Genomic DNA, 26,766 nt, shown 5'->3' with positions numbered 1-26,766 from the left:
ACAACTGTATTTCTATACACTAACAATGTATATACACTCTGAAAGTGAAACTTTAAAAATGATTCCATTTATACAGGCATCAAAAAGCAAAAAAAAATACACCGTAATCAATTTAACAAGGAGGCGTAAGCTGTGTTCCCTGAGAACTGGGACAAAGTGAGAGAGTGGCATGGACATATATACACTACCAAAGGTAAAGTAGATAGCTAGTGGGAAGCAGCCGCATAGCATAGGGAGATCAGCTCGGTGCTTTGTGACCACCTAGAGGGGTGGGATAGGGAGGGTGGGAGTGAGGGAGATGTAAGAGGGAAGAGATATGGGGACATATGTATATGTATAACTTATTCACTTTGTTATAAAGCAGAAACTATTGTTATAAAGCAGAAACTGACACACCATTGTTAAAGCAATTATACTCCAATAAAGATGTTTAAAAGAGAAAACGAAAACACAGTTGAAAGAAATTTTAAAAGACCTAAATCAATGGAAACACAGCCCATGTTCACGGATCAGAATTCTTAACGTTGGTAAGACAGCAATATTTCTCAAATTGATCTGGAGATTCAACACGGTCCCTATCGAAAGGCTGGTTCAAAAGGCAGGTTGTCAAAGCCCACAGTGTACAACAGTCAACTCTACCGTAGACTACGGACTTTAGTTAATAATAATAAATCAATATTGGCTAATCAACTAACAGATACATCACACTAATACAAGACGTTAATAATATTACGAGAAAACTCAGGGCTATGGGTATGGAAACTCTACTTTCTGCTCAATTTTTCTGTAACCTAAAACTGCTTCCCCAAAATAAAGACTATTAATTTTTTAAAAGTCAAACAAGGTCAATTATAAAAAATAAAATAATAATCATAAAGCCTAACATGGAGAAGAAACAAATCTTTAAAGTTCATGAAGCACTCGGAATTCTGCTGACACCAGAAAGCCAATTGACGTTTTGTTGAGAAGAGCAGCTGTTCCCCTGTGGTGTTCAAATAAACTCTGGACAACTTTCTGATAACCTCTCATTTGGCTGCTCCCGAAACAATTGTGTGTACAGTAAATACCGAGACTCTACTGCTGGCGAAGCTCTGAAATTATCTTCCTTATCTGCAATTAACTATACGCTCTGGAAAGCCTCCCTTTCTTTCAGACTCAAAAGGCAAGTAATTGAATTACATACAGTTCTAAAAATGTTCCTGTTTCTCCTTTGTTAAATAACAGCTCTCTGTGCTGGTCTCTCCCCAAGCCAGCAGAATTCCTAATTCCCCATCTCTTCTACTCCCACAGAAATTAGTTCTTGCCTCTAGGGATACATTTTTCACACTGTGGGTCAGCTAACCTAATACTGATCTGGCTTAGCACTGCAAAGCCCGAGGACAGGGACTATGCCACAGTCATTTCATGCTAAGACCTCCGACCTGGAAGGATGTTTTCAGATGTAAGCGACAGACACCTAATTCAAACTAAATAGCTAACCTGCCTGGAGAGTGAAACTGGAGTTGCTGGCTTTAGGGGCTGCTGAATCCAGGGCCATAAGTTGTGGGTGTAGGGTGGGTGTATGTGTGCATGTGTCCCCCTCATCCCCATTCCTTTTCCTCCATCTCCCTGCTCTGATTTCCTCTGTGTTGACTTCATTCTCAGAAAGGTTTTCCCTACGTGGTAGAAAAGAGGGTCACTAGTAGCTCCGGCTTAACAAACCCACAGAAAGGAAAAACCTTTTTGCAACCGTTTCATAACTCCATAACAGACCCTTGTGACCCTGACTAGCCAAGCTGATGTCACATGCCCATGAAAGAGGCAGTGGAGTCACCTCCTCTAACTATATGGGCTGAGAACAAAGCAAGGGTGACTGACAGCCCAGGGGAAATCCGGGTGATTTATTGAAAGGAGGAGGAAAGGGATGCTGGGTGGGCAAAGCCAAGAGACTTCACTACTTCACAGGCTCTCAGGACCGCCGACTCCCTCCCTTTTGCTGAGTATTTATCCATTGCTTATTACGTGTAATGCTGAGTTAACCACCGAATATTCAACAGAAAGTGTTTGCAGTGCCTGTCCCTGTATGATATTCTTTCTCAGAATGAATTCTTTCCCACCTTACTGCCACATGTGAGGTTGTTTATGCAGTTTCCTTCTCCTGGTCCACAGTGAGGCTATGTGGCATTTAGTCACATTCCAATTATTTTCAGGACATTTCTTCTCCTCCGTCCTATGTATCTTAATGGCAAGTGCACACACTGCTGAAAATGAATGTGTTGCTAGCTTTCGTTTGGGGGGAGATAAAAGTAAGTAAAAACGTGCCAAGCAAACCGAAGGAGCACACACACAGAAGAACCCCACCTCCTCAAAAATTTGGCAAGTCTTCACAATCGACCCTTCTTAGCGTGGAAACACAAATGAGGGCAAGTCTCTGAAAGTACAAGTCCAGGCTTTCTCGAGGACACAGCTTTCTCTCCAAAATAAAGCCAAGATCATGGAGTGATCATGGGTGACCTCTGGCTGTGGCTCCTTACACGTTTGCTTAAGCTTAAGATCCTCCTCTCTTTTCTGAGAGAGAGGATGGGACAGAGGAGAGGAACAAGAAAGGGAGAGAAAGGAAGACCACACAATACACTGTACACAGAAGTCTGTCAGGCTATACCTGCCATCTGTACAATGCTAGGCATCTCTCAAATAACTGGGAATGTTTATTTGGGACTGTCTCAAAAACACTACGTGGAATGAACACCACCTTCCCCATCTGACCCAGTCCATTTACCCAGCCTCTCTTATCTGATACCAACCTGATTTTGCTTAAGTTATCGTCTGTCTCAGGCTTTCACAGGAGCTTTCTTTTATGGATTTTCCATCCAGCAAATGTTTCTGTTCCACGGCTGGGCAGAGCCGACCACAGCATGCTTGGCTACGGACAGCAGCTGCTCACCCCACGGCAGCTCCGACCTGGAGGGGCGAAGGCCGGAAGCCATTAGAGGGATTCACAGGCACAAACTCTCTCTCTCTCAGGAGTGTATGTTTGGCAAGCTAATCCCCAGCATCTTCCAAACGTTTAAAATCATTAATGAACAGAGACGACAGTTTATAAGGTGTTCTAAAGACAAGTTTGCGCTATTCTGAGGGGAGGACTGAAGTATTTAATCATTACTGAAAAGGTCTGGCCAAACACTTATGCTCTGTTTGCAGAAAATTTAAAAGCCAGATGTTTTAATTAACCACAGAAAACACGAGCTACAACTAAAATTTCATGAACACACTCATCTGCCCTGTGGAAAACCACAGGAATGTTCTGGCAAGAACATCCAAGAACCTCAGTCTGGATTCTTGGGACACAGAGGGCTGGAATCTTTCCCCTTAGGAACCCGAACAGAAAATTAATTTGCTCAATATGTTTAAAAAAGTAAAATGAAACCCTGATTTAATCTCAGTCAAATACAAAAACATTTTAGGACTTCAAAGGGCACTACCAAAAGACACATAAGGGAAAGGTCATAAAAAATTCCAACGTGGTTCAGGATTTAGAATGTATTTTCAAGGCAAAGTGAATAGTGTAACAGAAAATTTTATAGGCTAAATAATCCAAAGGGGAAACTAATCATCTTTCATTTCCTAATAGAGGAAAATGATATATGAAAACCAATATTCAAGTGAATCACAAATATTATCAAATGTATAATATATTCAGGCAAAAGGAATCACTTAACTATACTACTTCATGCCAAACCTGTGGCCTGGCCCACACTAGCTACTATGCTTCAGCCTGAAGAATCAAGGCATTCAGAAAAACTGTTAAAATAACTTAAGTTCACTGACATTGCAGCTAGCGATTTAGAAACAGAAAACTCAAATGAGGGAGCCCTATAAAAGCAATTAGTGAACAATTAAGAATAGCTTAAGAAGTCTTCGTTAATTATAGCAATAGTTATGACATCAATATATGCCACATATTGAAAGCCTGTTCAAGAGGGAATGAGACATATGTTATTTTCAGATACTAGGTCCACAATTTTATTTCTGTTAAGTCAAAGCAGACCCCGTCACAAGTGTGCCAAGCATAATATTACATTAATCTCCACCTTCATTTGAACCTCTGTCACAAAAATCATTTTGAAAGGAACACGGCAGGAAAAAAGCAAGCTATCAAGTTATGTACCTGTGGTATAATCCCAGTTTTGTTCTACAAACTGAGTGCATACAATCTAAAGACTCCAAATTACGAACAATAATAGCTGTTTCTTGGTCATGGAATTAGAAATATTTGTGTTTACATCTCAGTATTTTCCAAGTTTTCTACAATTAATACATACTGTTTGTAGAATTAGGATATTTTTAAATAAGGTTTTTCTTACTTTTTTTTATTTTTTGCGGTTCGTGGGCCTTTCACTGTTGTGGCCTCTCCCGTTGCGGAGCACAGGCTCCGGACGCACAGGCTCAGCGGCCATGGCTCACGGGCCCAGCCGCTCCGCGGCATGTGGGATCTTCCCAGACCAGGGCACGAACCCGTGTCCCCTGCATTGGCAGGCGGACTCTCAACCACTGCGCCACCAGGGAAGCCCCAAGGTTTTTCTTATTAAACAGTATGGGAATGCAAATCAGAAATGGGATATCGATATACTATATTAGCCTGATCTGTGAGTTTCCTCTTATCTGAACAGTAAGAGCTAAAATTTAAAAGTCTTCATTTATCCGAACTCTGTAATTCTTCATTTAGAAGTTCAAAACCCGAGTGTCCAATAACACTCCCAGGGCTGAACGACTACTTTTCCAGAAACAAGAAATCTTGTTATTTTGCAAACTTGTCACAAAGAAACAGGAAGACCCAGAGTTATTCCTCTCCCTTAACTAATGCATCCAAACTTCTCTATCACTAGCCATGCCATACAACTGTCACTTAATTAAAAAGAGTGCCTCCCAGGGCTTCCCTGGTGGCACAGTGGTTGAGAGTCCGCCTGCCGATGCAGGGGACACGGGTTCGTGCCCCGGTCCGGCTAGGCCCGTGAGCCATGGCCGCTGAGCCTGTGCGTCCGGAGCCTGTGCTCCACGACGGGAGAGGCCACAACAGTGAGAGGCCCGCATACCACAAAAAAAAAAAAAAAAAAGAGTACCTCCTGGTGTTACTTATGATTTCACAGGGGCAGAGCCCTTAGTGAACACTGCCACACTCCATTTCTGATACTCCTAGCATCTCAGAAAACACAAAACACAATGGTAGAATCTTAACACTAGGGTACTTGGCAGTCCATCATTCTAAGAAGCCAACCTCCTCAGTTTACAAATGAGGACACTGTCACCCAGAGAGGTCAAATGTCTCTCCCAAGGCCATACAGTTGGTGGGGCAGGGATGAGAGTCCAGATCGCCTGGCTCCACTGTGACCAAGTGCTCTTTCCGCCACTACAACATCTCAGCATGCACTCCTCGAAATACAAGTTCGTATGAACCACCAGCACATGTTAAATTCATAATCAGCAAAAGCAGTAGAACGAGACAGAAATTTATTCCATCAAAAATGAAATGCATGCAGGAAAAAAACCAGAGACTCAAAGGCTGCCTAAAATAGACGAGGCTCTGCCCAGAACCCGTTCCGTCGGAGAAACAATGGTTGCAGTGTGCTTGGGCAGCAGGTGTCTTGAACAGAAACCGCCTGTCACGCTGAAAGCTTTTTGGTCCTAGTACTTGCCCTGCTGATGACAGCACAGTCCCACTGCTCAAAGCAGGACGAGAGGTTTTCAACAAGAGAAAATGACACTGGCACCTGTGAGCCACCTGTAAGAGAGAGGAGGGATGCATGCTTGCCCCAGGAAGTAAATGATCTACTAAATGGCCAGGCATCAAGTCTGAGCCTCTTCCTTCCTAAACAACTCAAGTTTTAGGGGAGAGATATTACTGATTCCAAAAAGTAAGAAACAGAGTGGGGATCATTTTGTAAAGTACAGAAACAGTGAATCACTACGTTGTGTACCTGGAACTAACAGTTTTATAGGTCAGTTATACTTCAATAAAACATTGTTAAAAGGAAAAAAAGAAAGGGAGGGAGGGAGGGAGGAGAAATAAAAAAGGAAAGAAAGGAAAAGAAGAGAGTCACTAAAAACTAAAATAAAATAATCCTAATGCTTCTTATCTTACGCCTGCTACAAGCTTGGGGATGAGCAGGACTTTTCTCTCTTCCTCTAAGTGATGTACAGGAACACTGCTCACCTCCACTTCTTTCTCAGCGTTTACCTACAGCGTCCATGCCACACCAGTCAGAAACCTACGAGTCCCACAAAATGCGAACAGCCTGACGAGCAAGGGAGACGAGAGGACAGATGGCAGTGACAAACTCAGAAACACTCCCTGAAAAGCCTTCACTGAGTTCCCTCTGTCACCCCTTGCCTACTGTGCAGCAGGGCCACAAAGGCAGGAACTGTGAAGCCACTAATAAAAAAGCCACATCCAGGGATGACGTGAGCTCCCTTTGTGAGTGCCAGGACCAATACAATGGCTCCGTCCCGCCTCATCTCAGGAGTCAGGCACCCTCGAAAAAGAAAACACGAATTTTTTCCACCCCAAACTGCTCCTAAAGTCCCCACCATCTCTTTCCACGGCTGGATCCTGAAGGAAAGACGATATCGACAGTGTATTCATTCTTTTCTGTGCCTCAGATCGGACGCTAAAGGTTAATGTCCACAGATGGCAAAAGGAATCAGATTCTTGTTGCTATTTCACAGTGAAATCAAAGCTTGGTGGTGAGTATTGTGCAAGGAACTCTTTAAAGTCATTTGTAAGGTAATGGCAGGAAGTTTAAATTTAGCAGTCTGGTAGAATAAACTCTGACCTGCCAATCAATTCGGCCATAATCTTGCTGAAGTCAACACATTATCTTTCTCAATAGAGACTAAGCAAATTAGAATTCAATCGGATGCACTGATTTTGAAATCCTTTCTTACTTGGAACCTTAGCTGTGTGTCGTCTGGTTCTTTAGCTTCAGTGAACGCCTTTGGCAAAACATACCCCCAGACACTGCCACCATCGGAGAATCTTAAACGGATGGCCAGCATTTTTTTTTTTTCCTATTTTAACGTCGAAGGGAAAGTTTCTCCTTCTTGAGCCTGATTCTAGAAATATCAGCCAAGCCAATTCAATACTTCTGAAATTTCTCTCTCAAAATGATCAGGCAAGGATATGTCAGGGAACATTCCTCTCATGGCGCTGGAAATTAGATTTTAAAATCTTAGATTGAAAGTACTGATAATTTCACGTCTTAAAATGTTTGGGACAGGGCTGGGTTTGTTTTAAATTACCCATCACCAGAAACTGAAAAGAATCTATTATAAGTAAGCAAAACTGCCACCCAACAAAGTTTGTGGAGACGTGACGACAATCTGGAAAAGGTTTCACCTAGTAATGTCCCGTGTCATGCTCTCAAGTAAAGGGGGTTTCAACAGTTGGGGGAGGTGGGGAAGGAATTTATGCTTTCTAATGTTTTAAAGGCTGTTCCGGAAAGAACAAGGGACAAAGAAATCAGCAGACATAGAGGTTGTGGCCCCGGCTCTGCTACTTATGACCCAAGGCTTTCTGGAATAACTCATTTACACTCTTTAACCTTAGTTCCATCCTTTGTAAAACAGCCAGCTTCATGGGATTGTCAACCAATGAAACCAAATATAAAGGCATTACAGCAATTTTTTAACCTTTATGTACTCATTCAACAAATATTCACTTAAGAAACGACAAAGCTGCCAGATACAGCACTGTGTATACAACCATGAACATGAGACCCAGTCCCTTCCTGCAAGGACCTAAGTGAAGGGACTCAGTGTGATTTGCGAGAGGCACAGGGGGCCATGGGAACATGCAGGCAGCCTCTAATCTGAATACCAGACAAATTTCAGGTATTGTTACCTTCACAAGCCCTTGAGGAAATTTTTCGGTGAGAAGTGGTAGATGTGGTTTTTAGTTTGGGTTGGTTAATTATTACCTCATTCACTTCGTACAGTTTTATTAAACACTCATTATGTGCCAAGCACTATTTTAGGCGCTGGGGGTTTAGCACTGAACAAAATTTCTGCCCTAATGAAGCTGACATTTCCTCATCCAAATGAAATGCAAAATACATGAACTAAACAGATTTAACTAGCAAGGCTACTTCTGCTGCAATACAATGCTTTTTTTTTTTTCACCAAAATATCCCCACACAAAAGTTAAAAGGAATATTCTAATTGATCTAAATACAGTAAATACTTTATTTCTTCAATCTCCCAGGCTACATTTTACAGTATACCAAATGACTGCCATCATATGAAAGGCACTCTTAGGTCTGAGGGATTAAATTTGCATATTTTGGCATGGAGAACACTCCCACATCTTGCCCCCCTCCCAAGGAAAAAGAACAAATGCTGGAATCTATCCAAACACAACCTCAGTTTTAACAGGGGGAATATAAGTTATTTTAGAAGCATTTCCTGTAGTCATTTTTTTCAAAGGATAAAAAAAGTTGAATTATTTAGTGTAACCTGAAGTTCAATTTTAACATGCCAAATGTCTGCCTTCACAAAGTTTCTTTTAAAAATCTATTTAGGGCTTCCCTGGTGGCGCAGTGGTTGAGAGTCCGCCTGCCGATGCAGGGGACACGGGTTCGTGCCCCGTTCCGGGAAGATCCCACATGCCGCGGAGCGGCTGGGCCCGTGAGCCATGGCCGCTGAGCCTGCGCGTCCGGAGCCTGTGCCCCGCAGCGGGAGAGGCCACAACAGTGAGAGGCCCGTGTACCGCAAAAAAAAAAAAAAATAAAATCTATTTAAAAGAGATTGTGGGGGAGGTGCTGAGAACTAGGCTGTCCAGGAAATAAGTCAACCCAACTGTCTAAAAATTCAATATGGGATGATGGGGAGGTAGATGAGGAAAGGAGGAGAAAGAGAAAGGAAGGTACAGGAGTGAAGAGTCACACAATGATCTCTTGGATTAAACACCTGAAAGCTCACATACTCAACCCATACCAAGAGCCAATGTTCAAAATACTGTAGAGCAAAGAAGAATGTAAATACGCAGGTAAAAAAATGACCAAAATGCTACTCAGCCCAAGAGCAAGGGTTCCTCAACCTGGAGTTCCTATCAAAAAATACGAAGTCCAGAGCCCAGGTGCTCTGATGTACTAGGTCTGGGGTAGTGTTCACGAATCTTTATTTTTCTAACTGGCCCCCAATGATGCGGATGCACATCATTCCCACAGCTGGGAACCACTGATACAGTGTATTTCCTTATTGAAAAAAGTACTGGAATGTTTTTATTATCATAATGAATAACTGTTTTGCTAAGTTCTTTCTATTACTCTTCACATCCATCCTGAAGTAGGAACTATTATTATGCCTATTTTTAAATGGGGAAACTTGAAGCATGAAGCGGTCAAATAACTTGACTGATGTTACACAGCTTTTAAATCAAGAATCTGGGATTTTTGCCCAAGTCTTATCTGCTGCATATTTTCTTAGCACTCTGACCTGGTGAACTGTAGCAAGCTAAATCTGTTTCCCACTCTGTAGTCTAAGGATGGCATATGATTAATCATCTTAATCATATACCATAGGCATTAATACAGAACTTAAATCCCAAAATTCAGTAATAAACTGTATAACCTGAGATAATGTTGGAACAATCATAGATAAAGTGTGGTCTACTCAGAGCATTAGGGAGGTGTCTGGTCAGGTATGCAGTTATTTTAACTGCCTTCCCTTCCAACTTAAGATCAGTAGAAGTATGCTTCTGATCTTAGGGAACACATGCTCCTTCACCAACATTAGCCCTTTACCTAGAAAAAAGCTGGACACAGTGAAGTTGGCCTCATGAGGAGTTACTGCCAAGGGCTTCACACCTTCTCACAATTTCACGCTGTTGTTAGTATTACTCCACCTGCCTAGACCGTCTCAGCCTACTACTCTGATGTGCCAATTACTCGTCCTTTGAGGCCCAGCCCAAACATCACCTCCTTCATGAAGCCTTCTCAGATGCTCTGGCGGAAATAATCACTGATGCCTTTGTGATTCTCAGTGCTTCTCCTACCACATAGGGCAGGCTGATGCTTATTCAGGAATACGTATGCCTTATCTTAACAGAGTCCTTGCAGCATCTCACCTCCTTACCCTTTGTTCTCAGGTGGTCTGAGTTCTCTCTGGTTCTTCCCCACCTCTCTGAAAGTTCTTTCGCGGGCTCCTTCTTAGGCTCCTTTCTATATGACCACTAGAATATCAATGGTGTTCACCAAGGCTTCATCCTGACTCTCCTCACACTTCATACAAACTTTCTGGGTGACTTCGACCACGATGCCAAGTCCAGCTACCAGGATAGTCTGAAGACGCCCATCCGATACATCACCCATTCATTCATCAAACATTTATTGAGACACGCTCTATGCCAAGTACACACCATGCTTTCTCTCTCTTGACTATTCTATGTCCAACCTACTTGGATCTCAATTCCTGGTTCATTCATGCTCTAACTCCATATTGCATCCATTCTGAGAGGCACATTTCTTCCATTTTCACACAGGTAATATGGAGATGTGCCTTACAAAAACGGCATCTTAAACATCTTTGGCAATGTTTTTCTTAAAATCTTACACACATAGTATAATGGTGGCTCTTATCAACAGTGGCAACTTAAATCAATGAACCGCAGAGATTATCTTAGTGTATTTCCCTTCCATTATTCCACAACAGAGCTATCCAACAGAACTTTCTTCGACGATGGCAATGTGCCGTATTTGTGTTGTTCAATATAGTAGTCACTATCCACGTGTGCCTTGAAATTTGGCTAATATGACTGAGGAACTAAATTTAATTTTAATGAGGTTTATCTACAAGTTTACCAATTTCTTTATCATTCCTTTTCGCATTTCAGACTTTCCTTCTGGAATCACCTTCTTCTCCATGAAGCACATCCTTTACGAAGCTTCTTAGTAAAGGTCGGCTGTGGTAAGGTTTAATTTTTTTGGAAAGCATATTTTGCCTTTTTCTTGAATGACAGTTTTGCTGATATACAACCAATAGTATTTTCTTTTAGCATTTTGAAAATATTTTTCCAGCTTCCATTATTGCTGAGAAGTCAGCTGTCAGTCTATTATTCCCTTGATTAACAATCTATCTTTCTTTTCTGGGTATGCTTAAAATCATCTTTCTTATTTTGGTGTATTTAAGTTTTCCTATGTCTAGATGTGGATTTCTCTTTGTTTATCCTATTGATATATGCTGTGCTTCCCCCCTTATCTTGTCCATAAATTACTAAGATTTAAGGAACACCGGTCATTTATGTTCTTTATGAACTCTCTCTGGAAATTATTTGTACACTAGATTCTCAAATATTACTTCCCTCTATTTCCTCTATCATCTTTCTGGGACTCTGAACAGATCTCATCATAGGCTTTATAGTCTTCAAACACACCTTCATGTTTTTCTTTTTATTTCTATGTTACATTCTGGTTATTTTCTTCAAATCTTTTTTCCTAGTTCATGAATTGCTTCTTTAGCTGTTGCCAATCTAATTTATTGAGTTTTTATGTCAACAGTTATAATTTTTTCCCTTAGGTTTTGTTCTTGCTTTTTTCCCCTAATCTGCCTGGTTAATTTTTTTCCAGTAACAACCAAACACCTAGATTTATGTTGCCCTTGTACACACACACCCTTTATTGAGATATAATTGACATACAACATTGTATTAAAGTGTACAACATAATTTGATCTATGTATATATTGCAAAATGATTACCACAGTAAGTTTAATTAACATCAATTACCTCACATAGTTACAGTTCTTTCCTTATGATGAGAACTTTGACTATCTACTCTCTTAGCAACTTTCAAATATACGATACAGTTTTATTAATTATAGTCACCATGTTGTACATTATCTACCCAGAACTTATTTTTCTTGTAACTGGAAGTTTGTATCTTGACTACCTTCATCCATTTCCTCCATCCCCCACCTCTGGCAACAATTAATCTGCTCTGTTTCTATGAGTCTGGGATTTTTTGTAGATTCCACGTATCAGTGAGATCATACAGTGTTTGTCTTTGACTTACTTCACTTAGCACAATGCCTTCAAGGTCCATCCATGTTGTCACAAATGGCAGAATTTCCTTCTTTTTTATGGCTGAATAATATGCCTGGTCATTTTTTTAAAAAAATATTTATTTATTTATTTGGCTGCACTGGGTCTTAGTTGCGGCACACAGGATCTTCACTGCAGCATGCGGGAACTTTAGTTGCGGCATGTGGGATCTAGTTCCCTGACCAGGGATGGAACCTAGGCCCCCTGCATTGGGAATGCGGAGTCTTAGCCACTGGACCACCAGGGAAGTCTCCTTTTTTTTTTTTTTGATTGAAGTATAGTTGATTTACAATGTTGTGTTAATTTCAGGTATACAGCAAAGTGATTCAGTTATACATATATATGTATATATCTATATTCTTTTTTTCACTTCTTTTCCATTATTGTTTACTACGAGACACTGAATATATTTCCCTGTGCTATCCAGTAAATCCTTGCTGTTTATCCATTTTATAAATGGTAATGTGCATCCCATACTCCCAATTTATCCTTCCCCCACCGCCTTTCCCCAAGCCTGGTCAATTTTTATCTCATGCTCTCTGCACTTACGTGTGATTATATATTTTATTTCTTAAAGCATTTCAAAATGGTTATTTTATATTCTGTATCAGATAATTTTAATATCTAAAGTCCTCAGGGTTAAGCCTATTGTTCTTTGTTTGTTTCTGATGACCCTCACTCCTGGTGGCTCGTTTTCTAGTAGGGTTAGAAATCTTTGATCCTCAACTCTTATTTGGTTGATCTTAGGAGAATCCTAAGGTCTAAAGTAGGCATGCCTTCCTCCAGAAAGGATTTGCATTAGCTTCTGCCAAAAGCCAATGGGCGCTATCTGGGCTACTTTAGCTTCTTTTACAGGTCCTAATGGAATGCAGGCTCTTCTAACATTGCCACTCACCCAAGGCTTAGTCTCCAACCACACTGGTGAAGGCAACCCGTCTTCTGTGTTTGTTTACACAGAAAGCTCCCAGCTTGGGTTTTACCTTACTAATTCATGGTTGACGCTTTGGAGATGTCTTAGTTCCTGTGATCCCAAAAGTGCATTAAAAAATGTTTTATCCAGATTACAGTGCTTTAGTGAGGAAGTGCGTTTGAGTATCCAGTCCACCACACTGCTAGAAACCTGCATCTCAAACTAATCATCTTGTCTCAAAGCCTACTTTTTCTCCTTTGTTTCCACATTTTACTGAATGACACCATTCACTCTCACCCAAATCTGAAACCCAGTAAAGCAAGTACCAATGACCCTACTCTTTCCTCCACTACCCACCCCAATGCAACGAGGCACCAAGTCCCAACTTCTGGCTTGATCAAAAGTGGGTTTGCTTTTCTGTTTCTAATCATCATGGCACCTAGTAGTATGAATTTAATCATCAAGGACAAGGAAGAAAAATAAATGAAGCTAAATTAAAACCAAAATCATACGTTCTGGCCAAAGGAAGGTGCTTTATATGAAGGAAGGTTTGAATATAGGGAAATAGAAGGAGAAATGAACTGGGACTTTGGCTGTCAGAACCACGATCACATTTCCAAGGAGAGGTTTAATTTTAGCCCAGAAGATTATCTGTCGCGATAAATTGATGTTAATTTGAATGTTATTGGTTTTGCTTGAATTTACTCTATAAATTTGTCATTGTTTTATAGTTATATAAGAGCTGGAAGCATAAGGAGTTTCTACCTAGTTTTATGTTCAGGCATATTTAAGCTACTTCATAATAAAAATATTTATGTTAGTACTGGGAATTTGTGAGAAATTTTTCCTTTAAATAAAGAGGTCCATAAATTACTGAGATTTAAGGAACACTGGTCTTTATATACTTCGCCACCCCTTTGATACATTCATCATTCTCTCCATAAATGAACAGAGAGAAATGGAATACAACAGCACCAGCAAGAAATCATTTTCTAAGCTCCAATTTCTCCCCTAAGTCTCCAACTGTTTGAATCAGCTCAATACTGATGAATCTTTTAAGGCAGCACACTTTCTTTCCTCCAACAGTGGCAGTTTCTAATAGATAAGAAATATGCTTCTAATATATAGACGCACTGCTCAGCCCAGCTCCAACCACCACCCATTCCTACTAGAATGTATAAAATGGCACAAACCTACCTAGCAACCGTAGAGCAAATGCAATGTGTCAAACAAAGGCTAGTCCTTGCCTAAGGAAGTCCCTTTCCTGGTTGGGTTTCAATAACTGGGAATTGGGGTGAGTACAGCATTGTTGTTCTGAATGAGTACAAGAAACTCCCAATCATTTCTTTTTAACTTCTGTATTCTTATTCTTTATGGATTGATGGACTGTAGTTCTTTCAACCTCTAGATAGTTCATTTTAAACGTTCCCCTACAGGGCTTCCCTGGTGGCACAGTAGTTAAGAACCCACCTGCCGGTGCAGGGGACATGAGTTCAAACCCTGGTTCAGGAAGATCCCACATGCCGCGGAGCAACTAAGCCCGTGCGCCACAACTACTGAGGCTGTACTCTAGAGCCCATGAGCCACAAATACTGAGCCCACATGCCACAACTACTGAAGGCCGCGTGCCTAGAGCCCGTGCTCCACAACAAGAGAAGCCACCGCAATGAGAAGCCCACGCACCACAACGAAGGAGTAGCCCCTGCTCGCTGAAACTAGAGAAAGCCCACGCACAGCAACGAGGACCCAGCGCAGCAATAATTAAATAAATTTACTTTTTAAAAAAAATAATAATTAAAAAAAAAAGTCCCCCTACCAAGAAAAAAACTCTCTCTCCAACATACTGGCCCATGTGTCAACGTCTTATATTTCTCTTCCCACAGAATCTGACCCAGTAGGAACCAGCAGGGAGGTCACAGCCTATCCATCCAATCCCTTACTCAACAGAGGAGAACACCGGAGCCCAGAATGTTGAAAGGCTTACCCAGGGTCACACAGCTGATGGGCAGAGACCAGAACCCGGCTCTACCCAGTTGTGCCACCCAATCCAAGTCTGTGAGTCATCTGATTCATTTTAAATCATAAGTAGTTTGAACTAGGACTTCAAATTGATGCCTCTGGTCATCATTAAATTTTTTTTAAAGTCAAGTAATTTGATATTTTGCTAATAATAATTTAAGGATATCCACAGTATATGAAACAGCTCATGTTTCAATAAAAATCTAATGAAAGTTTCTAAATTCTAAACCCTAAGTCCAGGATTCGTATTTGAAATTCGTAATTCCTTCAAGCATGTGGGAAAGGGGCTTTCATGGAACAGCACTCCTAAACTCTGGCCTAATAAATTATGTTGAGAGAGGCTGCTAAGAATTTAAAAAACCAACTCAAAGCATAAATGGTGCTGCTACCCAAAGAACAGGTGAAATCACAAACTAGTACATGGTGCGGCAGATTTCAGGCCCTCAAGAAATATTTGTTTAATTAAGAAGCAACTCCAGCTCTAGCTGGAAATCTATTTAACCACAGAAGTGAAATCATAATTAATATGATCACATCTAATTTTCCCCATGTTTGTTTCCTCAGGGCATCTGTAATGGCTGACGTGGAAATGGAACCATAAGTATTATTATAATAATAACATTTGTTGGAAAGCTCATCCTATATTTTCACAGCTCATACATTGATAGATATGGCTTTATTAATCCTTCTCAGGCTTTTTCAAAGAAATCTCAACTATTAAAATTACATACTTTATCCACCTGAAACCAAGTAATACTGGCAAGCAAAACCTACTAGAAAGGACAAGTGGGAGAAAAGAAAAGGGGAGGAATAGGAATATAGTTAATTGAGGGGGAAAATTCAAGAGTAAACAATTCAGGAATTAAATGTAGCTAAAAATACAAACTGCTCCTTCATGGTCCAGATCCTGTATCATTTTAACAAAAGAGGAATAGAAATCCCCAAAAGACATTGTTCTGAAGGAAATCACCAGAGCTGGAAATCCCCAAAAGACATTGTTCTGAAGGAAATCACCAGAGCTCCTGAGCACACTGAATCTCCCTGTGCTCTCTAAATCCATCACCAATCCAGCTTCATTCGTCCATCCATTCATTCATTCATTCACTCATTCATTCCTTTTTCCTTTTTTCATTTCAGGATAACATTTAGCAGTGCTTATTTTATTCGCTGTATCCAAAAGTAAATCCTGATGTTATATTAGGAAGAGAGAAGAGAAAACTTTTATCTGCAAACTAATGTCTGCTGTGAAGCTGAGTACACAGTTTTAGGAAAGTATCAGGAAAGTTCACAGGCTTTGGAGTCTTGAGAGAAGTGGGTTCAAATCCTGATTGCATCACTTATTATCTGTGTGACCTTGAGACTGGCTCATCATTTAACTTGCTGAGTCCATTTCCTCCTCTATAAAAAGGGGGCCATAACATCTACCTTCCAGATGGCATGAGGATGAGGGCTAGTGTCCTAAAGGACCTTAGCACTGTGGCCGGCACACAGCAAGTGGCTGTTTTTATTGTTCTTTCACACCTGCTGCATTTGTCTGAGGGCTCCACAACTTTCTTGGGCAGGTCGGTCTAAAGCACGTATGCCCCAGACTATCAAACACTCTGGCCCAGGCTGCAACGGCTCCCGCGTGAAAGCTGTCCTCCAAGACCGTCTAACGCCAGGCTTGTTAAAGCCGTGAGCCGGCAGGCCCTCGGGAACTGTGCTCCGCTCTCTTCCGAGTACAGACGAAATGAAAGCCACTCTCCTCAGGCTGTCTCAAAGGACCAGCCACCCTTGAAGGGCGTTCAGTCTAGCATTTTGGCTATAGTGAAAAAAGCCGAAGAAATGACCCCCAAATTCTCACCCCTGGAGCAAGCTAACGCCTACTGAAGAGTACGCGGGAGAGCGGAAGTTGCAAACATGTGAGGCGGGCTTGTCAATTTGCTCTACTGCCTTCATCCCCACCTGCCAGGACACACACCTGCTCCAACGTATGAATCTTACTGAAATCTGAACCAGGCCAGGATACTCCAAGAAATAACGCAGGGTCAGTAAAAAAAAAGAAGCTGCTGGTTCTTAGCAAATTTCCCCCAGCCCTTAAGTAAGAACTACACTCTCCAAAGCCCATTTCCAAGGCAATCTATCTCTGATTAAGAGAGGAGGAAAACACGAGGGACGAGGGCACGGACTCCAAGGCCAGGTCGCTGGGGCTCAAAACCTGGCTCCACCCCATCCTAGCTGTGTGACCTCGGACGTGTCATGCAGAAGGGGCATAATGACAGCACGGAACTCGTAGGGCTGGTGTGAGAACCGAATGGATTAACAGTCACTCTGATTTGTCTAAAGCAGTGGCTCTAAGCCAGGCCGGCATCAGGAGTACCTAGGAACCTTTGCCAAAAGGTACATGTCTGGGCAGTAGGTCAGGTTTAGAGCCCAGAAGGTGTATTTTGACAAAGCAATGTCATTCTCATGCCCACCCGAAGGTCGGACACTGGCTGAAAGCAGGTCCCAACTCTACCAGACCAGACTTTCTTGGCAGGGTGGGGTGTTTCGAAGCTACCACTGCCCACCAAATGCCTCTGCAACCTGTGTGCTGCGGCCCGAAATCCCTTTAGCAGGAGCCCTCCACTGCACGACTCAGAAACACATTTTAAACCCGAAAAGGAGCCAACATTGGGTGTCATGCCCTTCATACCTATGTCCCGCTCCTCTAGATCATCCCATGGCACAGCTCCTGTACAAAGGAAGAAACCGAAGAGCAGAGAGGTTGAGCAGCAGAGCCGAGAAGGTTCTATAGTACAGTGGGCATATCTGCCCACTGCGCCACACTGCCTCCTGGCCTATCACCTGCACTCAGGAGCCCCGGACATGGTTCTAAATCAAGGACAGGGCTTCCCTGGTGGCGCAGTGGTTGAGCGTCCGCCTGCCAATGCAGGGGACACGGGTTCGTGCCCTGGTCCGGGAAGATCCCACATGCCGCGGAGCGGCTCGGCCCGGGAGCCATGGCTGCTGAGCCTGCGCGTCCACAGCCTGTGCTCTGCAACGGGAGAGGTCGCAACAGTGAGAGGCCCGCGTACTGCAAATAAATAAATAAATAAATAATAAATCAAGGACAATGAAAATGGACTGAAGGAGAAGCTCCAGACATACACCCCACCCCACCCCCAGGTCCTCTCCGGTGGTACTGAACCAAGAATAAGCTGGAGTATAAAGATACAGAAAGGAGTCCTCCACTCACCCTTTGCCTCTTCCTCCAGGAGAGGATTTTAGGGCAAATCTCAAACTCACCAAGCCTTGATGCTACAGCTATAAATAGAATTTATTAGCCTTAAATCTCTCCCCTCCTTCTCTCTCTTTTTCCTAGGCAAAAGGAAAGGAATAGATGAATTAACGGAAATAGATAAAAATGGAGAAGATGACCTGATCTACCTCAAAAAAACAAACAAATCACTATACTGTGAAGCTCAATAAGATCACAATATCCACAGTAATATTAGCTAATGTTTATTAAATTTAATCAGTACCAAGAACACATCATCTCCCGCCAACCCCTAGAGATTTCCATTTTTCAGATGAGAAAACTGAGGTAGGAAAAGGTAAAAATAACTTGTCCAAAGACCGACAGTTTGTCAATGGAAATTCAAACCAGGTTAAAATCTAGCCATCTCAACTCTTTTTTTTCTTTTTTAATTTATTTTTTTAACATCTTCATTGGGGTATAATTGCTTTACAATGGTGTGTTAGTTTCTGCTTTATAACAAAGTGAATCAGTTATACATATACATACGTTCCCATATGTCTTCCCTCTTGCGTCTCCCTCCCACCCTCCCTGTCCCACCCCTCTAGGTGGTCACAGAGCACCGAGCTGATCTCCCTGTGCTATGCGGCTGCTTCCCACTAGTTACCTATTTTACATTTGGTAGTGTATATATGTCCATGCCACTCTCTCACTTCGTCCCAGCTTACCCTTCCCCCTCCCCATGTCCTCAAGTCCATTCTCTATATCTGCGTCTTTATTCCTGTCCTGGCCCTAGGTTCTTCAGAACCATTTTTTTTTTTTTTTTTAGATTCCATACATATGTGTTAGCATACGGTATTTGTTTTTCTCTTTCTGACTTACTTCACTCTGTATGACAGACTCTAGGTCCATCCCCCTTGCTACAAATAACTCAATTTCATTTCTTTTTATTAGCCTTCTCAACTCTTAAGTCTAGTATGTTATTTTCTCTATGAAATCTTTATGTAATCTGTCAAATCTTATAGAGATATTATTTTCCTTGTTATTAGGAAATTTCCATGAGCTGTAAAGTGCCTCAAAGGTGCAGAAAAAGCAAAGGGATGTGGATAATCTATAAACTGGAATCTCATCCCTGGAATAAATAAGAGAAGCTTGTAAACCTATTTTCAGCTTAATGAACAGAAAATAAATTGACGCATCCAAAGAAAATGAAGGCAATGAAGAAATAACATTAAGGAGGAAAGCAATAGGCTTAAGGGCAAAAAAAAAACCCCAAAAAATCACAGGATGCTACTTTGTGGGTGCCGGAGAAACAATGTTATTTATTGGGAAACATAAAGGATGAAAACAAGGATGGAGAAGTAATTCAGGCAACTGTGAGGCACTGATCCAGGGCCTGGAGCAAGCGGGCTGTAAGGAACGGGCAGGGGCCTCCCAGGTGCTGCCAGCCTGGATGGGGAGGACAAGGGTCTGAGATCACGAGGCCTTAGAAAGGAAGTGACAGAATCCCTGCTGCTTAAGCGATTAGTCAGAGTACCCAAGAACACCACGCTTCCTCCCATCTCCCTGCCCTACAAATGCTAGGGTATTCCAGACTTTCCTTCTCAACACAGGGGATGACTTTTTTAAAATACTAGATAGATCAGAAAGACTGCACCCTAGTCATCAGTGAGGATGCCAAACGAGACTTCAGGAAGCTGAACACAGCCACAGAAATAACCAGCAGCCAGGGGACCGGATTCCAGAGGTGGCTCCACTAACTATGCCCTCTCAGCCAAATCCTTCAGCGACTCAGCCCATCAACAGCCAAGTGACAGGCAGCGCAGACAGGATAACCTCTAAGAGGCAATTCTGGTCACGAGCTCCCTTCCCAGGTTACCCTGTTCTCGCTCTCATGTCCCATAGACTATGGTGAGCTCTCCAACGTGCTTCTAACCCCAAGAGAGAGAAGGAAGCAACTGAGGATAACAAACGTACTTAAGCCTCAACGAGCCTATAAGAATTAGAAATCCAAAATACAAGCAGCACTACTGGAGCCAATGAGAATACCTGCCATTTATTGAGCCATTATTATGTGCCAGGCACTGTTCAAAGCACTCCGCATGTACTGGCTTATTTAATCCTCACAACAACCCTCTAAGGAAGGTAGGTTAAGTCACCTGCCCGGGGGACACAGCCTGTAGTTAAGCGGGGACTGGAACCTGGCCTCCAGAGCCTGAGCTCTTCTTAATCACTACAAACACAGCGTCAACTTTGTGGATAAGACTTCCCAGCTCACGACAGGATGCTGCTTTGCTCTTTGCCTGAAATTCTATCAACTCAAACTCACAGACAACGTGTGTTACAGAATGCTGCCAGTTTCCCTGGGGAAGAGGAGGCAACGAGTTTGGAAGTAGGATTTGGCAAATACACCTTGAATAAAATCATGCCCTTCACAGACACGGCTCCTTGAATCCAGACTCTTTCTCCTGCAGTACAGGCCCAAAGTCTCTCTCAGAAGAGCAGCACTGCAATCGACCAGTAGCAATGAGGACCACCCAGTGAGCTCATTTACTCAGGAGAGTCTGTGAGGCCCAGAAGCGTTGAATGGGTGACTCCAAGTCACACAGGTACTTGGAGAGTGAGGGCTAGAACCTGAGCCTCCCAAATGCCAATTTCATGTCCTTTCAATTCTTTAAAAACAAGATTCATGTCTTACCCTTTATTTTATATCTCATACCTTTTATTATGGAAACTTTCACACATATAAAAAAGTATAAAGAATGAAGGAATCCCCGTAACACCCATGATCCAGCTTCAACAATTATCAACTCACACCCAATCTAGTTTGCTCTCTAAAACCACATATTCCCTACCCCTCCACCACTCCCACCAACTTCAGGCTGGCTGAAGGGAAATCCCAGGCATCACATCCTTTCGTCTACAAGTATTTCAGTGTGTATCTCTGACATATAAGGATACTCTAAAGCATAAACACACTAACATTATCATGCCTATGAAAATTAATCATAATTTCTTAACACCAGTTATCTGATCAGTGCTCAAATTTCCCCAATTGTCTTATGTTTTCTTACAGTTTGTTTGAATCAGAATGCAAACAGTGTATACACTGCAACTGGTTGATATATTTCATAAGTCTCTTTTAACCTCTAGGTCCCCTATTCATCTCTGTCTGTCTCTCTCTTTTTTTTTTTTTAATTGGAGTAAAATGCTTTACAATGTTGTGTTAGTTTCTGCTGTAGAATGAAGTGAGTCAGCTATATGTATACACATATATACACATATACATATACACATATACATCCCCTCCCTCTTGGACCTCCCTCCCACCTTCCCCCGCCCATCTAGGTTGTCACAGAGCACTGAGCTGAGCTCCCTGTGCTATACAGCAGGTTCCCACTAGCTACCTATTTTACACATGGTAGTGTGTTTATGTCAAACCTAATCTCCCAATTTGTCCCACCCTCCCCTTCCCCCTGTGTCCACATGTCCATTCTCTACGTCTCCGTCTCTATTCCTGCCCTACAAATAGGTTCATCTGTACCATTTTCCTAGATTCCACATATATGTGTTAATATACGATACTTGTTTTTCTCTTTCTGGCTGACTTCACTCTGTATGACAAACTCTAGGTCCATCCACATCTCTGCAAATGACACCATTTTGTTCCTTTTTATGGCTGAGTAATAGTCCTTTGTATATAAGTACCACATCTTCTTTATCCATTCATCTATCGTTGGACATTTAGGTTGTTTCCATGTCCTGGCTATTGTAAATAGCGCTGCATTGAGGAAACCAGGTCAATTGTCCTGTAGTGTCTCCCAGAGTCTGGATTTTACTGAGCTTTCTTTTTATCTCTCTCGGTGCTCTGCACTGTACCTTATACAAAGGAAGTATGCCTGGGCTCACCCACAGGCATTCACATTCATTTTCATATTTTCACTCTCTCCCTCCCTTCTTCCCTTCTCCTCTCTGTTTTAAAAGAGTAAATTCCATCTAACTGTGGATTCAGTTCAACAACTATCTACTGAGTGCCAACACGGCAAGGCTGATGGAATACCAAGGTGAATAAGACAAGATATTATCTCTGAGAAGACACAATCTCATGAGGGTGATAAAGGCCATAATGTTAATTCAAAGGGGACAGATGAGAACTATCTGAGAAGGCTCTAGAAGAACTTCAAGGATGTGGTGGGACCTAAGCTAGACTTTGAAAAAAGATGGTTTGGGCCCATTTGGAGCAAAGGACAATATAACACAGAGGATGAACTGGGCAATGTTAGTAAGGTGGGAATGTTTCTGGCATGTTTTAAACTGATAGCAGCGCTAGTGGATAAAAGATTTTATGGGAAAAGAGTTTGGTAAGGAAAGCTCCTGAATATCTGCTGGGTATTTGAGAATCATCGAGCATGTTTGATGAGGCGAGTAGCACTAGATCTGTATTAGACAGAGTTAGCAGCAGCACTGACAATGTCCTAGAGGCCAGGAATCCAGTTAACAGGGCTCTGAAAGAGGCCACTGGGAATGACCAAAAAGAAAAGGAAGTGACATGATCTGTCAACTGAATACGTGGGAGCAGATGGCAGGAAAAGTAGAGGATGAAAAGCTGATGTGAGAAAACAGAAACAATGTTCTTAAGGAAAAAAAAATTATTTCCATAATACTTCAAGTAACACACTTTTTTTTTTTTTTTTTTTTTTTTTGAAGTACGCGGGCCTCTCACTGTTGTGGTCTCTCCCGTTGCGGAGCACAAGCTCCGGACGCGCAGGCTCAGCAGCCATGGCTCATGGGCCCAGCCGCTCCGCAGCATGTGGGATCCTCCCGGACCGGGGCACGAACCCGTGTCCCCTGCATCGGCAGGCGGACTCTCAACCACTGCGCCACCAGGGAAGCCCAAGTAACACACTTTTATAGCTTCGAATTAAAACCCACATCAATATAAACATTCTCTAACATTTCAAAGACAGGGATCATAGAAGGAAGAAAATTAACTGTAAAGATAAATCCTAATGGGCTCTATATTTATTTTATCTAGGAATACAATGTAAGCAAGAGCTTAAATCACAACCTCAATCTCTGAATTCTCAACTGATTTTGAAGGTACACACAAATTACAATCAGTAGTTTAGGGCTACAAATTTCCAAGACACTGACACAGGGCACAGGAGAAGGCTCCTTTGATTTAGAGATGATCTCAAGACACATAATTTCCCTTTATCTAATTAGAGAACACAATAAATTCTCCTAGTACCAGACAGCACAAACACAATTAAGTGCTTAAAAGATACTTTCTGTGATGATAAATCCCTTTTAAAAAGCAAACCAGGCAGACCAGGAGAAGATGGCGGAAGAGTAAGATGCGGAGGTCACCTTCCTCCCCACAGATACATCAGAAATACATCTACACGTGGAACTGCTCCTATAGAACACCTACTGAACACTGGCAGAAGACCTCAGACCTCCCAAAACGCAAGGAACTCTCCACGTACCTGGGTAGGGCAAAAGAAAAAAGAAAAAACAGAGACAAAAGAATAGGGACGGGACCTGCACCAGTGGGAGGGAGCTGTGAAGGAGGAAAGGTTTCCACACACTAGGAAGCCCCTTCGCGGGCGGAGACTGTGGGTAGCGGAGGGGGGGAAGCTTCAGAGCCGCGGAGGAGAGCACAGCAACCAGGATGCAGAGTGCAAAGCGTAGAGATTCCCGCACAGAGGATCAGGGCCGACCAGCACTCACCAGCCCGAGAGGCTTGTCTGCTCACCCGCCGGGGCTGGCGGGGCTGGGAGCTGAGGCTCGGGCTTCGGTCGGATTGCAGGTAGAGGACTGGCGGCGTGAACACAGGCTGAAGGAGTTAGTGCACCACGGCTAGGTGGGAAGAAGTCCGGGAAAAAGTATGGAGCTGCAGAAGAGGCAAGAGACTTTTTCTTGCCTCTTTGTTTCCTGGTGCGCGAGGGGAGGGGATTAAGAGCGCTGCTTAAAGGAGCTCCAGAAACGGGTGCGAGCCGCGGCTATTAGCGCGGACCCCAGAGACGGGCATGAGACGCTAAGGCTGCGGCTGCCACCACCAAGAAGCCTGTGTGCGAGGACAGGTCACTCTCCACACCTCCCTTCCGGAGAGCCGTGCAGCCCGCCACTGCCAGGATCCCGCGATCCAGGGATAACTTCCCCGGGAGAACGCACGGCACGCCTCAGGCTGGTGCAACGTCACGCTGGCCTCTGCCGCCGCAGGCTCGCCCCACATCCGTACCCCTCCCTCCCCCCGGCCTGAGTGAGCCAGAGCCCTGAATCAGCTGCTTCTTTAACCCCGTCCTATCTGAGCGAAGAACAGACGCCCTCAGGCGACCTACACGCAGAGGCGGGGCCCAATCCAAAGCTGAACCCCGGGAGCTGTGCGAACAAAGAAGAGAAAGGAAAATCTCTCCCAGCAGCCTCAGAAGCAGCGGATTAAAGCTCCGCAAGCAACTTGATGTACCCTGCATCTGTGGAATACCTGAATAGACAACGAATCATCCCAAATTGAGGAGGTGGACTTTGGGAGCAAGATTTATTATTTTTTCCCCTTTTCCTCTTGTTGTGTGTATGTGTATGCTTCTGGGTGAGATTTTGTCTGTATAGCTTTGCTTTCACCATTTGTCCTAGGATTCTGTCCGTCAGTTCTTTTTTTTTTACTTTAAAAAATTTTTTTCATAATTATTTTTTATTTATCTTAATAACTTTATTTTATTTTATTTTACTTTATCCTCTTTCTTTCTATTTTTTCGTTCTATTTTTTCTCCCTTTTATTCTGAGCCGTGTGGATGAAAGGCTCTTGGTGCTCCAGCCAGGCATCAGGGCTGTGCCTCTGAGGTGGGAGAGACCACTTCAGGACACTGGTCCACAAGAGACCTCCCAGCTCCATGTAATATCAAATGGTGAAAATCTCCCAAAGATCTCCATCTCAACACCAAGACCCAGCTTCACTCCACAACCAGCAAGCTACAGTGCTGGACACCCTATGCCAAACAACTAGCAAGACAGGAACACAGCCCCATCCATTAGCAGAGAGGCTGCCTAAAATCATAATAAGACCACAGACACCCAAAACACACCACCAGACGTGGACCTGCCCACCAGAAAGACAAGATCCAGGCTCATCCACCAGAACACAGGCACTAGTCCCCTCCACTAGGAAGCCTACACAACCCACTGAACAAACCTTAGCCACTGGGGACAGACACCAAAAACAATGGGAACTACGAACCTGCAGCCTGCAAAAAGGAGATCCCAAACACAGTTAAGATAAGCAAAATGAGAAGACAGAAAAACACACAGCAGATGAAGGAGCAAGGTAAAAACCCACCAGACCTAACAAATGAAGAGGAAATAGGCAGTCTACCTGAAAAAGAATTCAGAATAGTAATAGTAAAGATGATCATCCAAATATTGGAAATAGAATAGAGAAAATACAAGAAACATTTAACAAGGACCTAGAAGAACTAAACAGGAAGCAAGCAATGATGAACAACACAATAAATGAAATTAAAAATACTCTAGAAGGGATCAATAGCAGAATAACTGAGGCAGAAGAATGGATAAGTGACCTAGAAGATAAAACAGTGGAAATAACTACTGCAGAGAAGAATAAAGAAAAAAAATTGAAAAGAACTGAGGACAGTCTCAGAGACCTCTGGCACAACATTCAAATTATAGGGGTCCCAAGAGAAAAAGAAAGGGACTGAGAAAATATTTGAAGAGATTATAGTTGAAAAACTTCCCTAATATGGGAAAGGAAATAGTTAATCAAGTCCAGGAAGCACATAGAGTCCCATACAGGATAAATCCAAGGAGAAACACACCAAGACACATATTAATCAAACTATCAAAAAATTAAATACAAAGAAAACATATTAAAAGCAGCAAGGGAAAAACAACAAATAACACACAAGGGAATCCCCATAAGGTTAACAGCTGATCTTTCAGCAGAAACTCTGCAAGCCAGAAGGGAGTGGCAGGACATATTTAAAATGATGAAGGAGAAAAACCTACAACCAACATTACTCTACCCAGCAATGATCTCATTCAGATTTGATGGAGAAACTAAAATCTTTACAGACAAGCAAAAGTTGAGAGTTCAGCACCACCAAACCAGCTTTACAACAAATGCTAAAGGAACTTCTCTAGGCAAGAAACACAAGAGAAGGAAAAGACCTACAATAGCAAACACAAAACAATTGAGAAAATGGGAATAGGAGTATACATACTGATAATTACCTTAAATGTAAATGGATTAAATACTCCCACCAAAAGACACAGACTGGCTGAATGGATACAAAAACAAGACCCGTATATGTGCTGTCTACAAGAGACCCACTTCAGACCTAGGGACACATACAGACTGAAAGTGAGGGGATGGAAAAAGATATTCCATGCAAATGGAAATCAAACGAAAGCTGGAGTAGCAATTCTCATATCTGGAGTAGCAATTCTCATATCAGACAAAATAGACTTTAAAATAATGACTATTACAAGAGACAAAGAAGGACACTACATAATAATCAAGGGATCAATCCAAGA

The 26,766-nt window shown here is 42.5% G+C and overlaps 1 protein-coding gene across 15 annotated transcripts in view; it reads right to left on the bottom strand.

The window, feature by feature from the left end:
* The window catches only part of APBB2 (amyloid beta precursor protein binding family B member 2), a 377,265-nt gene that overhangs the window by 301,055 nt on the left and 49,444 nt on the right, over positions 1 to 26,766 (bottom strand). For 12 of the 15 annotated variants that reach the window (XM_060148293.1, XM_060148295.1, XM_060148287.1 and 9 more), the window contains one exon: positions 2,784 to 2,940. The exons of the other annotated variants lie outside the window; for them this stretch is intronic. The gene's annotated coding sequence lies outside the window, so the exon portion shown is untranslated. The remainder of the gene's footprint in view (positions 1 to 2,783; positions 2,941 to 26,766) is intronic. 15 annotated transcript variants of the gene reach the window in all.

Source organism: Lagenorhynchus albirostris, chromosome 4 (genome assembly GCF_949774975.1).
Source record: "Lagenorhynchus albirostris chromosome 4, mLagAlb1.1, whole genome shotgun sequence".
Classification (NCBI taxonomy): domain Eukaryota; kingdom Metazoa; phylum Chordata; class Mammalia; order Artiodactyla; family Delphinidae; genus Lagenorhynchus; species Lagenorhynchus albirostris.
This window is presented reverse-complemented; position numbering and strand designations above follow the sequence as displayed.